The sequence below is a fragment of the Protopterus annectens genome, chromosome 1.part0 (assembly GCF_019279795.1).
Source record: "Protopterus annectens isolate FY-2018-M chromosome 1.part0, PAN1.0, whole genome shotgun sequence".
NCBI classification, from domain to species: domain Eukaryota; kingdom Metazoa; phylum Chordata; order Ceratodontiformes; family Protopteridae; genus Protopterus; species Protopterus annectens.
The window spans coordinates 1,988,754,119-1,988,771,390 of record NC_056725.1 but is presented as its reverse complement, the minus strand read 5'-3'; positions in this window follow the sequence as shown (position 1 = coordinate 1,988,771,390).

The following is a 17,272-nucleotide window of genomic DNA, read 5'->3' as shown; positions in this document are numbered from 1 at the left end:
TGTCTCATACTTCATACCTTTCAGAAAATCTGTGTTAACTCATTACATCCAAGTGATGCCTCCAGATGCATTTGCAGTTAACTCCTACTGACACCTCTAGGCATCAGATATTGCTTGTTCATATTTGCATCAATAATTCCAAAACCATGCTGTGTACAATGTTTTAAAATACTTCATATTTAAGCTTACACAATAGCAAATTCAAATGCAATAATATTTATCATCTGTCTAGTGCATGCAATTAGATATTAACTGTTGTTTTTATGATATTAATTTATATAGATATAATTTTCACATTTTTTTAAAATATCTCAACAACCAAGTAATACAGACTGAGCGCCTTAGCCTCATATGAAAGGTCTCAGCTAGATGAAGAAAATGTTGCTGACAGTATGTGTATAACTTTAGTGGTTGCTACGATATTTAAGTTGTTTACAAAATATTACAAGTCTAGTAGTTACTGTATTTACTGTGACTTATAAAATTCAGTTTAAGACCTAGAACCTAAAGATTACTACCACTATAAAAATAGTTTGGGCTGAAGACTTTGCCATGTATACTTCTTTAATAATCCACATGGCTCCAGAGATATGAATGTATGTTTGAAAAGTGAGGAAAAAAATTGATTCTGTGAAAACTGTGCAAACTTCTTGAGCTCCATTGGAGTGAAAGAGCTATTGCAAAGCTTGTTATTGTATCACTTTTGTAGGTTTGTAAAAGAATATGTAAAATGCGTTGCTATATGTGCATCTTTGTGTCCCCAGTATTTATTGCTTGGTCCACATTTTTGGCTGTTAGAAGTTGTTAGGTATAGGCTCAGTTGGTATGTAATGCAGTAATGCCTGCCAACTGTACAGAATTCCACAGAATGTCCAGTCTTTGTATTGTTACAGATATAACTGTGGTTTTCAGTCAAATAATTTTATAAGGGTTGAGGATTGACATCACTAAATGGTGTCAGGCATGTGAGATTCAGACCTCAGACCCTTCAGAAAAGTCATACAAGTACAAAACCTGTTACTGTATCACCTTAATAAGTTTGTAAGAGCAAATATGTAAGAGTCATCACTATTTTTCAGACTTTGTCTCCCAATTACATATGACTTTTTCCACATTTATTGCTATAAGAATTTGAGGCTTATGAATACAGTACTATAAAACAGAGCATACATCTCACAACTGTAAAAGGAAAGTATACATGCAGTACTCTGTGGGAACACAGAGCACTAAGGTAGTAGAGAGTAATCAGCAGTTGTGGGTTCAATCATCACAATTATCAAATGAACAAGTACTGTTATGTTTTCATCATTATTGCACTGTAACTGCAGACCTCTCTAGCAGTGGCAGAAATGGCCTGCTGGAAAATGTAATTAGTAGAAATGGAGCCTGCATATGGGCAATATATGCACACATCAAGGATTGCTGGCTGAAATCTGGGCTATAATGTGCATCTATTATTAACTGGGTATTCCGAAACATTATAAAAAAGTTTGTTTACAATTTGTACTGTTTAAAGTAAAGGTAACTTAATAGAATGAAATAATTATATCACTGCTTTGTATGTCACTTATGATGTTGCTAATGTTCTCCCTTTTTTCTCTCTCCAAGCCCTTTTTGTTCTTTTTTTTTCCCCTTTTTTCCACAGTGAGGTAGGCCTGTCCCATATGAGCCACCTGCCCACATTCCACCGGCTAAGGCACCATGTCCCAGTATGTCACGGACGCAACCTGGTAGCACCTCCTCTGCTTCCCCTGCACTACTTGGGCCCTCAGGTAGCCCTGCCCTGCAGGATAGGCCTATTGTTCCCTCCAGGAGCAGTGGCAGAAGTGATGATTTTATCACTTGCAATGAACTGCCAGGGTTGATGCGTAAGATTGTGAGCCATTCAGCTGGTGCATGTCTACACCAGATTGAGGCACTGCTCTCCATTGTTGTTCTGAATAATACAAAGAGGCACAGATGTCATACACTGCAGCCATTGGTGTATTGAGTTGACAGTGATGACAGTCCACTGGGTGAGGATTCGATTCTCACTGTGTCCAAACTTGATATCCATGGGCTCTTGATGTCTGCCCCTCAGCCATGGTATTCACCCCCTGTTGTGTCTTTTACCATTCCTGTGTCTCATCTTGTATGTCCTGTCTGTCTGCCATTGCTTCCTCACCTACCCTCCTTACCTTACCCACACAAACCTAGGCTCTTACCCCAACATTCCTCTCGCTCTCTGCCAAACAGAGAAAAGGACACCTTCAGACATTTGTGATAAAAAATATGGATACTTATTGTGCATCAGGTCTTCTCCATGCAAATGGCAGACACAAATTAAAGTACTCTAAGCTGTATTGCACAAATCACATTAATCCTTTAGAGTCAGATAGTAACAATTTAAACAGAGAAAACAACAAGAGAGTTGGTTACCTTCTACAGATCACTCCAAATGTGCACTAGTTGTGCAAAGCTAGATACTGACTGCTTAAACTGATAAAACAAGATGGATAGTTACTTTATACAGACAGAACAGACCCCACCTAACAGTTATAACTACTTATCTGTGAATTTCAGATGCCTGATTGTAAAAAAATAATGGCCCATTTCAGTTTTGGTCCATGGAAATAGTAGCCATACATTAAAGCAATCTAAGTTGCTTCTCATAAATCACAGTAATTGTGCCAAATTAGAATTGCAGATCCAGTGTCTGGCCATTTTTAACTCAGTGTAATAGCCAGTGATTCACCCATAGCTCACAATTTCTTTGCTCAATAATCGAATCCGAAGCAAAAATTAACAGAGGGGAAAGGCCTAAAATCAGGGACAATTTTTTTTTAATATTATTCTAATTTCCTTAAGTTAATAGCAACATATTTTGCATCAACATGCCTTTTTTTGCTGAACAATAACTTAGAAACTGTGGTGTCTGGCATTATTAGCAGACATAAATCCTCAACAATTTCCCAGAAAATCAGATATTGTATGAAGGACAGCCACAGGGTAAACATATGAAGTAAAATCAGGGATGTTCTACAAAATCAGGGAAAATTTCTGAGATATATGAACATGAATACATATCTGCGGGTAAAAGTTAAAAAAATAACTCACCATATTGCCAAGATCAATCTTATTTTCATGCCTCAGATATTACAGTTTAAAACTTGCTGACTTCTTGTATCCCAACTATGATTTCATTTTCTAGGTAGATTGTGGCCAGAATGGAACAGGTAGCCAACAAAATGAATGGTGAAATGTATAACTTTCTTGCTAGGGTACTGCTTTTGCAGCATTGTTGGGGGAACTTTTTTTGCTATTTATTTATTTTCTTAAAGTAAATGCACATATAGCAGAAAAGCATCCCTACCACTGCTGCAAGAGCAGCACCCTAAGCAGCTGCCTATTTTACTTATGCATTAGGCCAGTCATGGATATGGAAGTCCCGCTTATTGTTGTTATAATTGCTGTCCTGTTATTCATTTTCCTTTATTATTATGCTAAGGGTTATGTATATATGGCATTGTTGTTACTTTAATTGACAATATTCTCAGCATTTAGGAAGACTCACCACAATGAAGTTATTATATTTTTTGAGCTGTTATGTTTTCAAATAAAAATATATGCCTTTAAAGGTTTAAAAACAATTAACATATTAATTTCCTTAAATACTCATGAAGAGAGAATAACCAGTCTGATGACATGAATTCCAACAATCACAATATTTTAAACTTCATTTACAACACATATTTCATTAATAATTCATTATTAAGTCCCCGGGATGAAATGTTTTCCAAATGGACTAAACGTCTTCATATCCAAATAACCATCTAAAAGTTCCCATGTCACACATCATGTAGTGTAGGTGATGCAACAGGTAGCACTCTCACCTTTAATGCAGCTCTCTATGGGTTCTATTCCCACACCAGGTAAATCAGTTGCTAACACTACAAGGGAACATGATGGGTGCTGTACTCCTGAGTGTGCCATCCATCAGATGAGATGCTAAACCAAGGCACCATCTGTTAAATTGTTGGTAACTCAGGTGTATCTAAAAGATCTCATGGCACCTATCAAAAAGACTAGGGGCCCTTTATTTAAAATATTATTTACAAAATTAAATTTATACTTACAATTTATACAGTGTGCATTTTCCATTTCTTTCCTGTATTATTACGCAATCATAATTTTCTAACATTCCTTAATTATTTGAACTTCTGTCATCATTGCCTCTTTAGATCTCATAACTTTTCCCACAACCACTATTTGATTTTTTTCTGAAAATTACTGCTAACATACAATTACTATTCAAAAAGATTTAATTTATCCTTTCATTCCAAATGGTCCATATGATATCAAATAATCTTTTATCTTCTTCGCTAATGCATTCCTTAGTTTTATGCCTATAAAATATGAACTGTACATAATCATGTACATAGTTATATCATTCAACTGTTTTATGTCTTCAAAAAACTTTTCTTCACATAGCTTTCCCACAGTTTTATAACACTTATACATTGTAAGAAAACATGTTTTATAGTTTCCTTTTTGCTACAATATATACCAACTCTTCACTTATTTTTTATATGGTGTATTTATTTTACTGGTAATTTATGAATTACTAATTGACATACAAATCGTCATATTTCATTTGCTTATTAAACCATGCTTTTCATTCTTTAATAGCTTTAACTTTTTCATTCATTAAATCAGCCCAAGGATTAATATATTAATAGTGTATCATAATATTTTTATAACACACTTTCCTCTCATTTGCAATTTCATCAATTTTTATTTTCCATAAACATATTTTTAATGTCTCATTTCATCATTTATAAATCCTTTTTGTCTTCTGAAATTTTTAACATATCCTAATTCCACTCATATTTATTAACTTCTCATTTTTTTTGTCATTTATCCAAAGCAAAACTCTATACATGTTCACTGAACCAACATGTACAATTGGGTTAATTAATCCTAAACCTCTGTCTTCTTTATACATCTATAAAACTGCTCTCTTCACTGGATTCAATCTTGATCCCCATATAAAAGAAAAAAAAATCCTTGTAGTATTTCTTTTGCATAAATTAGTGGCAAAATATGGATACTTGCTAAATATGCTATCTTTCACAGTATAACTAAATAAATCAAATGAACCTTTGTAATTAAAGAAAAAATACATGTTTTCCAAAAATAGCAATGTTCCTTTATGTCATCTATTATCCTTTTCCATTGTTCCTCACTTATATTTTTACCTCTAAATCTTATACCTAACACATAAATTTCTTTCATTAAAAAATATATTCCTCTTATTTTTATTATATCACACAGCCATTTATTCTTGTCTTTATTTAAATTCATGGCTATAGTGTTTATTACTTCTTTCATGCAGACTTTGTTTTTCGTTATTAGTATAATATCTTCATAAGCTGGCATAACTGTAATTGTAATCCTTTCATTAGTAATATAAGTGGCATTTTTCGTATGTATATTTAAATCCCCAGCTAATACATTCATAATTATTACAAATAGTATACTATTCATGGGACATTTTTGATGTATGCCAGTCATTAAATATATTTCTTTATTTAACCATCAGTTCACTAAAATTCTTTATTTTTGTCATACGATGAACGACAAACATTCTTAGTTTTCTATATATGCCATCTTCCATACTATTCTTCATTTTACCTTCCATTCTCTTGTGAATTATTTTCATAAAAATCTTGTATTTTTGTAATATGCATTATTCAATACTATAGGTCTCCAATTTTTGATTTCATTTTTGTCTTCTGTTTTGCTACTGTAAATTTAGATATACAGTAGCTCTGCATAAATCTCTGTGTGTACGTAAAATCTTCATTTAGCCACTCATTCATAATGTTTAAGAAGTATGTTTCCTGCCAATCTGTAAATTTTGGTTTGCTATCATTTTGTTGAATGACATTTAGTGGATTTCAAAATCACATAATCACAAGAGTGACTGGTAAAAACAGTGACCCATAACCTTCCGAATGCATAAATCTGAAAGCACAGAACTGAGTGGTTCTTACAAAATCACCATTGACTTTAATGGTGATTTTAAAGCAAAATTTGAATTGATTTGAATGTCAAACATCATTTTTACCATATTTAACATATGGTAAAAATGGAATTCACGAGTCAACGAAACAACTCAAATATATTCTGTATTTCAACAAAATGATTGTTAACTGTAAAATTCTTATAGAATAGATATCCTATTCCATCTGGGCCTCCAACTGACTGGAAATTAACTTATCAAAGTATTTTTTCTAATTTTTATAAGGAAACTTCATTTTCTAATTCTATATTTTCCACATCTGGTAATTTTTAACATTCCCTTCTTTTGTGTATCTTCTTTTTATCTTGAAACATTTTCTTTTCATAATTTATTACAACACTCATAATTTGTTTCCAAAACCTTCTTACATCTCCTCTATCCTCTTTAATTTATCTCATGATCTTGGTATTTACTTTAACTGCAGTATTCAAGTAACCTGATACCTATTCTCTTGAAAGTAATTTCTCTGTTTACATAATAATTCTTTAAATTTCTCTTGAATCACTTCATAAATTCTGCATTCTGTCACATAATATTCTCTACCATTTCTTTCCAAATCTGTAAAACCTCTACACACATTGTTCTATATTTTGCTTTTTCTGTTTTTTCTTACAGCTAACCGCCATTCTAAAAATATATATATATATATGTATTTTTTAAAGAGATCCACCACTCAGACCAGTGTTTTATAACATACACTAGCAGGCATGCTATCTTTCCATAACTGTATATTTTTTTTTTGTTTCCATTATCATCCCATAATTTCTCATTTATTCTTTTTATACCATTACCCTATCTGTTATACTCCTTATTTTCCCGTATCTCTATCCACATGGCTAAATGATCTGATAAATCTGTTACAAGTGTCTCTTCTTCAGCAAAATCTAAAGTTTGTGCTACAACAAAATAATTTATTCTGCCTTATATACACTTTGACTGTATACCCATTCATTAATATTCCAAAATCTTTCAATTACCACATTTTATAACCTCAAACATTTTCTAAACATCATTGCCTGTCTTTTTCATTTTTTCTCTGAAATCACAAATAAAATATCCTTGTGAGATATGCAGTAGTTAATTTCCCAACATTACCAATGTTACCCTCAGTATTGCACTGAATTCCTTCATAGCATCACTAAGTTAGAAGATGTTTTTTTTCCCTAACATGTTTTATTTTCCTAAGTTCCATATTTTCAGCTTTTCTCTTTGCAATCTCCCTTCTTGTGTCAGAAATCTAACTTTTTCTTGTATTATGTCAGCATCACATTTACTACACAGATTTAAGATTCCTATATTCTACTTATATTTTAATGCTAGTTATAGTTACTGAAAGAACTTTAAAGTTATCACTATAACTATGTCGTAGCTTACTAGGAATTGTATATATCTTTAGATAAATTCAAACATTTATCTCATTTACATTATCCATTAATATTCTTTTTTTCTTTCATATGTATCCCTTTGAACTTCTATTTCTTTCTCTTACTCTTTTACTGATAGAATTATTTTTCCCTTTAACTATTTTCTAATTTATATCTTCCTCGTCACTTATTTCAAAGCCTTCTTCTATAGCTTCAGCTTCATTGCTCCCTTTAACATTATCTTTATTTTGACACATTCTTGCTTTCATGCTTCCTGTTTATCTTTTATTGCTGCCATTTCTTCTTTTTGCATATTTTCCTCACTTTTGTCTTCTTCCTCATCCTTTATCTCTATACTGCAATCTCTCCATAAATGTATAATATTTCAATTCACATTCTTTTTGCATAATGACCCATTTCCCCAGAAATATAACATTTCCTTTTATCACAAATACTTATCAAATGATAATCACAGTTGTGAGGTGGGCATAATAGGTTAAGGTGTTTATCTTGCAGACACAAGGTACAGGGTTTGATTCTCAAAAGGGGTAATTCACTAGGCTAGCTTGTCTATGAACCTATAACAACTTTCACTTTCAGGGGATTGATATACTGGTTAAGGTGTCTACCTCTCAAACAGAAGATACAGGGTTTGATTCTCACCTTTCAAAAAGAAAGTGGCTAGACTTAAAATGGCCAGCATCAGCAGCTAGCCTAGTATTTGCCTATGAACCTAATAAAAAGCATGTTTTGGATTGGTCTCAGTATTTTACAACATATCTATCTCCTTCTACACTTACTTATACCAGAAATATGAGCAATTTTCTCTTTTTTTTCATTTACAGTGCAATGTTATAGTCCCATCCACCAGTCCACAATCCTCTACTATCATAAACCTTACTCATGTCCATAACTTCTTTACATAGTATATTAACATGTATCATCAAAATCTCTTTTTCAACTGCAGTTCAAAATTGAACATGTATTTTATTTCTTGTTCCCTAGGAAGTGTTTTAACCACATCTGAATTCCATGGATTATAGTTCTTTTTCTTTTTCTTTTTATTCTCCCAAAAAGCTTTTCATGACAGAACCTGTCTAAAATATAATGTCACAAAATGTATCTTTTGAGTAAGAATAAAAACTCTCTTGTCATGCACCTTTACACCTAATAGCACCATCAAATTATCTCATATGTTATCCCTGTTCATTTCTTTTTCTTCTTTGTTCTGAATTTTTAAGATTAACTTCCTTTGATTGTTGACATTATCTTTCCTCTTTTCCTCCCTCACCACTTTGCCTGCATCATCCGTGACAGTCTCAGCATACAATTTCTTTTTTAGATTGTCTTCTTTCAGAATTACTTCAGCTTCCTCCAGATAGATTTTATCCATAATTTCACCCAAAAAAACATCTGCATTAATAGTTCACCAAAAATATAATCCTATAACCCTCCAGACTGGAGAGTTGTAATAATACATTCATCATTTTGTCAATCATTTGCTTCCAATGAAGCAAACAAGTTTTGCTGAAATAACTCCTCTGAATCATGTAATGATTACCACAAAACTGTCATTCACTTCTGTGCTATCCACCATCTTGGATTTCTTGAGTGCCATTCTCCCAGCTGCCACAATACAAGACTAGAATGAACACTCTCCCAATGAGTAGGTGAAGTTTCCGAATGCCCCAGCCAAATTTCCACTAGAAGTGTAAATACCACCTTGGTTTCCCATGAAAAGAGTTAGTGGGACTAACTCAATCAACAAAGCATAAAAAAATAAAATAAATTATCTAGAAACAGAGCTCCATCTATGACAAAAGAAATCCACAACACCTATCTATGGGAACTTATGTCACTTAGTATTAATCCATTCCTTCCAATGGATCTCTGGAAGTCTGCATGGTAACTTCCAATGGGCAGAGTCTAAACTTTTTGATAGAATCAAATTATGTCCTCAAATTTCAAACAAATATGTGTATCTATGGAGCCATAGGGGTTACTAAAGAAGTGTAAATGGCAAACCGTTCAACACAAACTTTTTTTATACTGCTGGCAATGTTTAGTTTTAGGCCTTAAACTGGATTTTATAAATCACAGTAAACACAGTAACTATTACGTTTGTAATATTTTATAAACAACTTACAATATCTCAGCAACCATTCAAGTTACACACATACTCTCAGCAGCATTCTGTTCATCCAACTGAGAACTTTCATATGAGGCTTAGCAGTTTTGTTTGTCCTTGGTTGTTGAGACATTTAAAACACTATGAAATTGATGACAATATATAATGATATGATATGAAAAATTAATATCTCTTTACCTATACTAGACAGAGATCAAATATTTATACAGTTATATTTGCCGTTATGTATGCTTTAAGATGAAAAATTGTAATGCTTTCTATGTAGCATGGTTTTAGAATTATTAATGCAAATATGAACAAGCAATATTTGACTCCTAGAGGCATCAGCAGGATGTAACTTCAGAAACACCTGAAGACGTCACTCAGCTGTAATTTAAACCCAATACCATTTTCCTAGGTGATCTAAACTATCCAGTTTTAGACTGAGAAGCCTACAACACTACTAAATAATGTGTTGTGCCTGCACACCAGCATAGAATAAAAAAACATAAATATTATTCACCCCCCCCACACCTACTCATTTGTTAACTCTAACTTATCCTTGCCCACATCCCTTACCCCAACCTTGTACTTTACCTTCCAACAAAACCCTTACCTAGTTTTACTACTACACTAATCAAAAGGATACACATACCATACATGGCACATAGACACAACACTAAAGGTGTACTCATATCGAACATTTACTCTAACCCTAACCTGCTAATACTTGCACAAACATTCCCAACCCTAACACTGACCCACTTACCTATGTTGGCAAAATGAGCAGTCAGTAAAATTAGTGCTTGGTAAATTAACCCCACTGTTCACATTGTTTTGTAAAATGTGCTACTCACTGATAAGGTGCCGGTGAGCAGAAAAATCAAACCAAGTAAAAATCACACTGCTACTCCACAGCTATTTCAAATTTGAAGTGTTAAAATATTTAAAATATTTTAAGTATGCTTAAATGGTGCTTCAAACACTTGGTTAACCATCAAGCAATATAAATCTTCTCAATAAGAAAGCTGCAACAATCTAATACCAGTGTTCTGATTGACAATGTTCCAAAATCACTCATAAAGTAACCACTTTAGAAATTTCACAAGTTAAGAAATTTTGTCAGTATTATAACATATGATAGTATTCTTCGGCTTGAAGCTCTCAGCAGCTCAAACAATTCCCAGGCCAGAGCGCCAAAAATATTCAGTTGTCACTAAGCAAGGTAATTCTTAGTGAAAAACAATACTGCACTCAAGTTGTAAAAAACTCAAAGGTAGTCAATTATAACAATATAAATCTTGGAAAATTTTTAGTTGTTGATGAAAGCATATAGCCCATTAAATGAAATGAGCTTACAACTACTATCGATGTTTCAATCTTGTTCAAAAAATGAATGCTGTAACTTAGAAATCTTCAATTCGCAAGTTTGAGAGTTCTGCCAATAACAGATAATATTTTAACACTTTAAATTTGAAATAGCTGTGGAGTAGCGGTGTGATTTTTACTTGGTTTGATTTTTCTGCTCACCGCTACCTTATCAGTGAGTAGCACATTTTACAAAATTGGTTTGCTTCTTGGTGACATACTCACTGAACATGGCGGAAACAATTAATGAAAGGTCAATAACTGATAGAGCACGGAATGTATTTTCTTTCATGTCTATCAACTCAGAAGTAGAAACTACAGGAGGGGCTGCTAACCCAATAGTTCAAGTTAATTATGATAATTTCTCTGAACATGTGAGGACTGATGTTGTAGAAGAGGCTAATTTTGATGTTATTTTGGGAGAAGTGGAGGCAGCTGCATATCGCCTGAAGAGGCTTACTTGGCAAAGATATCATATGGAAGCAAGCATGCACAAACAGGTAATTCCAAGAGGAATGAGAGTTAAATGCATGCCTAGCTATGGCAATCCATATCCGGAGCTACTGGCAAAGTTGCAAGCGATACATTTAGAAACCAGCTTCCGCTATATGCATTTACTGATAGACTTTTTCAAACCAGAGCAGCTAAGGATAACGAATTTAATCCAGGAGAAACAAGCTGAGCTGGAAAAGCTAACTCTATCTGACTCCCAGCTAATGAAGTTGGAGAACTTACAATTTAATTTAAATATATATGAGACAAGAATAAAAGAACAAAAGGTTAAAAAACTGTCCAGAGATATTATGGACTTTAGGCAAGGTCGGGCATTCAAATGGCCTAGAGAAGAAAGGCGGAATTACCCATATCCAGCAAAGAGGAATGAAAGGAAGAGCAATAGCTGTGGAGTAGCGGTGTGATTTTTACTTGACTGTTCACATTGTTAGGAAAACCAATTGTCAATAAAGTAAATTGTGTCTAGATACATTCATGCATATATGTATATATATATATATATGTATATATATATATATATATATATATATACACACACATATATATCACAATACATTAATGCTTATCAAAAGCAAGAAATCATGCCATTGTCAAACACCAAAAACAAACTGTAATGGTAACTAATCAATGTTTGAAAATCCATTGTAATATTCATATCTAATTTACTGTCTAATTAACCAGCCAAGAATATTGATATAAAGCAGGTAGCAAATGTGAGCTAAAGGCATCTGAGGGGAAGGCAAATAGAACAGAGAAAAGCAAGCACCAAACCCGTTGTGCATCATATAGGTAATGTAGAATATAGAAGAAAACCTTCCCGACCTTATCAGTTCTCCAGTGACAGTGATTATAAGAAACCTCTGCCCTTAATCCCTGCTACACTCTATCATATATCTTGTTGTAAGATAATCCAATAAGTTTTCCCTTTGGAAATCCATCACAAAAGTATAAAGAGGTTTTATGATCATTTAATATGATGTTTGTTCCACAAATCCTGGGGGCCAAAATATTTCTGCACCCTAAATCAATGGGTGGAGGTGGCCTATCATATAATATTGTTATCTTCCATGCTTTAACTATAGGGGAGGTGCTGTGCCTTCAGTTCTTCATAAATTATTAAACATGTAATAACTGCAACAATTGATAGGATGTTTTTGACTGATGAAACAACAGTTTGTCAATATGTTCAACAAATGTGTCTGTACAGACCACAGGAAACTTGTATCATGCCACATTTCATCCTTTGATTTAATAGCTTGCTAAAATAATTTACTTTATTAATTTTTTTTACTGTTGACTGTGTCAGTGATACCAGGCATAACCTATTTTCAGGAGATACCCAGGATGATTCATAGTTCACCATAATTTGGCGAACATTCTGGGGATATTGCTCTAATATGTAGTATGGGATGTTTTACATCCACCTGACCTACATGGCATTATTTATTTTCAGGGGATGCCCAAGGAGATTCATAGTGACTTGGGAAAATTTGGTCAAAACTGGAGATGGTCCCCTACTCTTGGAAAAATTTGTTCAAAACTGGGGACGCTCCCCTACTCATTTTGATAAGTGCAATGTAATATTTTATATCCACTTAAGCTATCAGCAATTAAGGCAGTCATGACCTTCGTTTAACTTCAAAGGGAAAAGATAGCACATGAGAAGTATATCACTACTTTATACTGTACCACAGTGTCAGTACTGAAAAATTAACCCAAATAACTATTGTGGGACTAGAACCTGCACACTTATGATCTTCCAGCACCTGCACCCTTATGATCTTCCAGCATCAAAGGTAAGTTAACTACCTGTCAGGACATTTGCACTTACCATAATAACACTTCATATACTTTGGACTGTACGTGATGATAGAATTGTATTATAAATCAACTCACAGTGGGTTATGAAAATATTGTGCGACAGCTGGACATAACATGTTCAAGACTCAGCATGGGCAAAATATGCAGTGCCTATTCTCTTCACCTTAACATATCAGCTTGTGTCATCTCTAACATTTGCTGATAGTATGATATATTGGAGTTAGCTACAGGATCTTACAAGCAGAGACCTACAGAGAAAAAAAGATCCTCAGACAATTCAAATTATAAAGAGTATTAACAATTGGCAGACAAGTATGTGAGTTGTTGCAAACAAGGTTTTAAACAATTAGCAGAAGAAAATGCAACTAGTTACAATATTATTTAAGCTGCTTAGAGCAAAATGAGTTAATAGTTGGGCAGATGCTTATTTAAAGTGGATAGGAACTAGTTGTATAGGAGTTTGGAAACAAGAAAGGAAAGTAAGAATGGCTAGTAGGAGATGAAGGGGAGGTAGAGTATAGGAGACATACTAGACAGGTAGGTTGTTTTGAGACTGTAAGAATTAAGAGTGGTTGGAGATAGAGGAAGGGAAGAGGTAGAAGAGGCAGGGGAGTAGTGTTAGAGATGCATTAAGAGTGAGCTGGTGAAATAGGTGAAAGGATGGTGGTTTCAGGGTGGTTGGCTACAGTGGCAAGACCACTTTGTTTTAAGTTTTTCCTTATGGCTAATTTGAAACTTTTGCTATGCTGGAGGGATTTTATTTCCAAGGGGGGTTGGTTCCAGGATGTAGCTGGGTTATAGTTATAGAGAAGGCAGCCTATTTTGGTTTTGGGTTTGTAGATGTCTAATAATTCTTGATTTGAGCTGTGTAGCATCCTAGCAGGAGAATGTTTGAATATGATAGTGGGGAGGCTGGGGCAGAAGGAGGGTAGACAGAGGATAGAGTGGATGATTTGTAGTTGGTATAGATGGAGCAGCTGAGTGAATTCTAGCCAGTCAAGTTGCTCTAGTGCTAAGCAGTGGTGTGACTTGTAGGTTTGGTTAGCTGCAAATCTGGCGATCTTATTATAGGTAGTTTCAAGCTTGGAAAGAAGTGTAGAATTTAGGTTTGTGAATATGTGGCAGCTGTACAGGAGTGTTGGGAATAATAAAGCCTGGGAGAGAGTTATTCCGGCAGTGTTAGTTAAGTATTTCTTGCTATGGAAAAGGTGTCCAAGTTTCTGATGAATTCTTTTTACCTTGTTAGTAATATGGAGATCAAACTTAAGCTGATCATCTATTGTAACACCTAGCAATTTAGTACTAGATTCAGCTGAGATGATAGTGTTGTTGCAGGAAAAGATGGTAAATGTACTTTTGAGTGTGGTGATGTTTCTATGGAGGAAGAGTAGGAGCTTAGTTTTTTTGTATTAAGTATTAGTTTGTTATCACTAAGCCAAGTCTCAATGGTGTGGAAGGATGCCTGGGTAGTTGAGTGGAGGTCAGGTGGGTTGTCAGCAATGGTTATAACAGTTGAGTCATCAGCATATTGCACAAGAGATGACTGGGGACAAGAGGAGTAGAGCAAGTTGGTGAAAATATTAAAGAGTAGTGGTCCAAGTATGGACCCTTGGAGGACTTTCATTTGTACAGTGAGAGGGGAGGATAGTGCAGAGAGCCATTTAACTGATTGCAGGTGGGTAGAGATAGCTGGAGAACAAGGAGATAGTAGGGGGAGGGAAATGTAAGTTATTGAGTTTATCTAGAAGGAGTGGGTGAGAGACAGTGTCAAAGGATTTAGAAAGGTCAAGGAATAGGCATGAGACAAGTTTATTGTAATCACGAGCAAGGGAGACTATGTTGATGAATGATATGAGTGCAGTAGTTGTATTATGCTTGGGACAGAAACCATGCTGTGTGGGTGTGAGTAGGTTTTTTTGGTGAAGGTAAAGCATTACCTGCTTGTGAATGCATTTCTCTAGGATTTTTGAGAGTGGAGAGAGTATGGCAATCGGTCTGAAGTTGGATATGTCTGAGGAGTTGCCCCCTTTGTGAATGGGTAGAGTAAAGAAATTCTCCCATACAGTGGGGACATAGGAGTCAGAAATGGATCAGTTGATTAAGATGGATACAAGATAGGCAAGAGGTTCAGAGGCAATCTGCAGGAAGTAAGAGGGTAGCTTGTCAACAGATGGGGAGCAAGGTTTAAGTTTAGAGAGTAATGACTTTACATAGTTGATACTGCTTTTAGACAGAAGGTGGTAGGAGGGTTTAGAAGAGGTATAGAGTTTGTGGGGGTGCTTGTGTTATTTTTTTTGGGGGGGAATTTATTATGGAGGTTAATGAGTTTATAAAATGACTGTTAAATTTGTCGGCTATGTCTTCAGGTGTTGCATTGGGACATGGGTTAGGAGAGGAAGGGTTTCCTGGATAAAGAGTCTGTTTAATAGAGCTCCAGAATTTCTTTGGGTCTGATTTAAGAGTAGAGGGAGGATTGGCATAGAAGTTTATTTTGTCATAATGGATGTTTTTTTTTTATTTTATTTCTGAGTTCATTATATTTCTGAAGAAGAGAAGGGGTCCTAGCTTTAGACCTCATTTTCCAAATCCTATCCCGGTCTTTCATGAGGGTTCTGGTAGATTTAGTGAGCCAGGGAGCAGTATTAGATTTGATTCTAATTGTGCGTAGAGGAGCAAAGGAGTTAAGAATGTTTAGGAATGTAGTGTTGAAGGAGTGGTAAATATAGTCAGAGCTAAACATACCTTGGTATCCATGAGTATAGGAAAGTCACTCACACATAGTCCCTGTCTGTGTGCCATGCAAACTCATCAGAGCCTGTATCATTTCCCTGTCCACCCTAAATTAATCCAATATTTCCTGATCAGCAAAATTCAAATGGATCAAACTTTGCCAATGCTTTTTCCATCTTAGCCATCAAGTGCCACTAAGCACACTTGGTTTTGGCTTGGCCAATACCAGAACCTCACAGCAAAAAGCAGCTAAGCTCGCAGAAAATCCAAGGATCTTTGTGTATTGCAAAGTAGATAGCAAAGGTCTGATTGTACCTTTTATAGTCCTTCTGCACACTGCACAGAAGCACATCAAAAAAGGGACTACAGAGGTGGTAAGAGCTCCATATTTACATAACATAGGTATAAATTCTTCACATATTTCTTATTTACATATCTTTATCCCTTTATTTGCATATGGCTTTCTTAGACTGTTTCAAACTATTGTGCCTAGCATAACTTGTATCTGTGAATTGTGCCCTAGCTGTTTTTTGGTCAAGCCAAGGTATCTTCCTGCTACACAAAAGTACAGTGATTATAAATTCCATCCAGGTAATGGTTGGATGCTACATGTGAAGTAAGATAAAAAGAAGTTGTTCATTTTTCGGCTTTTCCCGGTTAGGAGTCGCCACAGCAGAACTCCGGTCTACTAATGATTGGCAGTTGATTTTTTGATTTTTACGGTGCAGAGGTGCCAGCCCGACACCCAACCTTCAATGAAGGCACACCCATTCACACATGTCTTTCGAACACCACTCGACCGTGGGGAGGACATGCAGACTCCACACAGAAGGCACTCTAGCCAAGAACTGAATGGGAGAACCTCTTGCTGTGAGGCGACAACGCTACCACTGCACCACCGAGGCTTCACATTTCAACTTTTTCCAGAGCCATTTTCAAAACATGGACAGCAATTACAACTAATAAAAACAATTAAAAACTTTTTGTGAGTGTCAGAATACAAAAACTCAACAAGGATCCATCTGCTTTCAGCCAGTAACACTTTTTACCTTGTTAGTAATATGGAGATCAAACTTAAGCTGATCATCTATTGTAACACCTAGCAATTTAGTACTAGATTCAGCTGAGATGATAGTGTTGTTGCAGGAAAAGATGGTAAATGTACTTTTGAGTGTGGTGATGTTTCTATGGAGGAAGAGTAGGAGCTTAGTTTTTTTGTATTAAGTATTAGTTTGTTATCACTAAGCCAAGTCTCAATGGTGTGGAAGGATGCCTGGGTAGTTG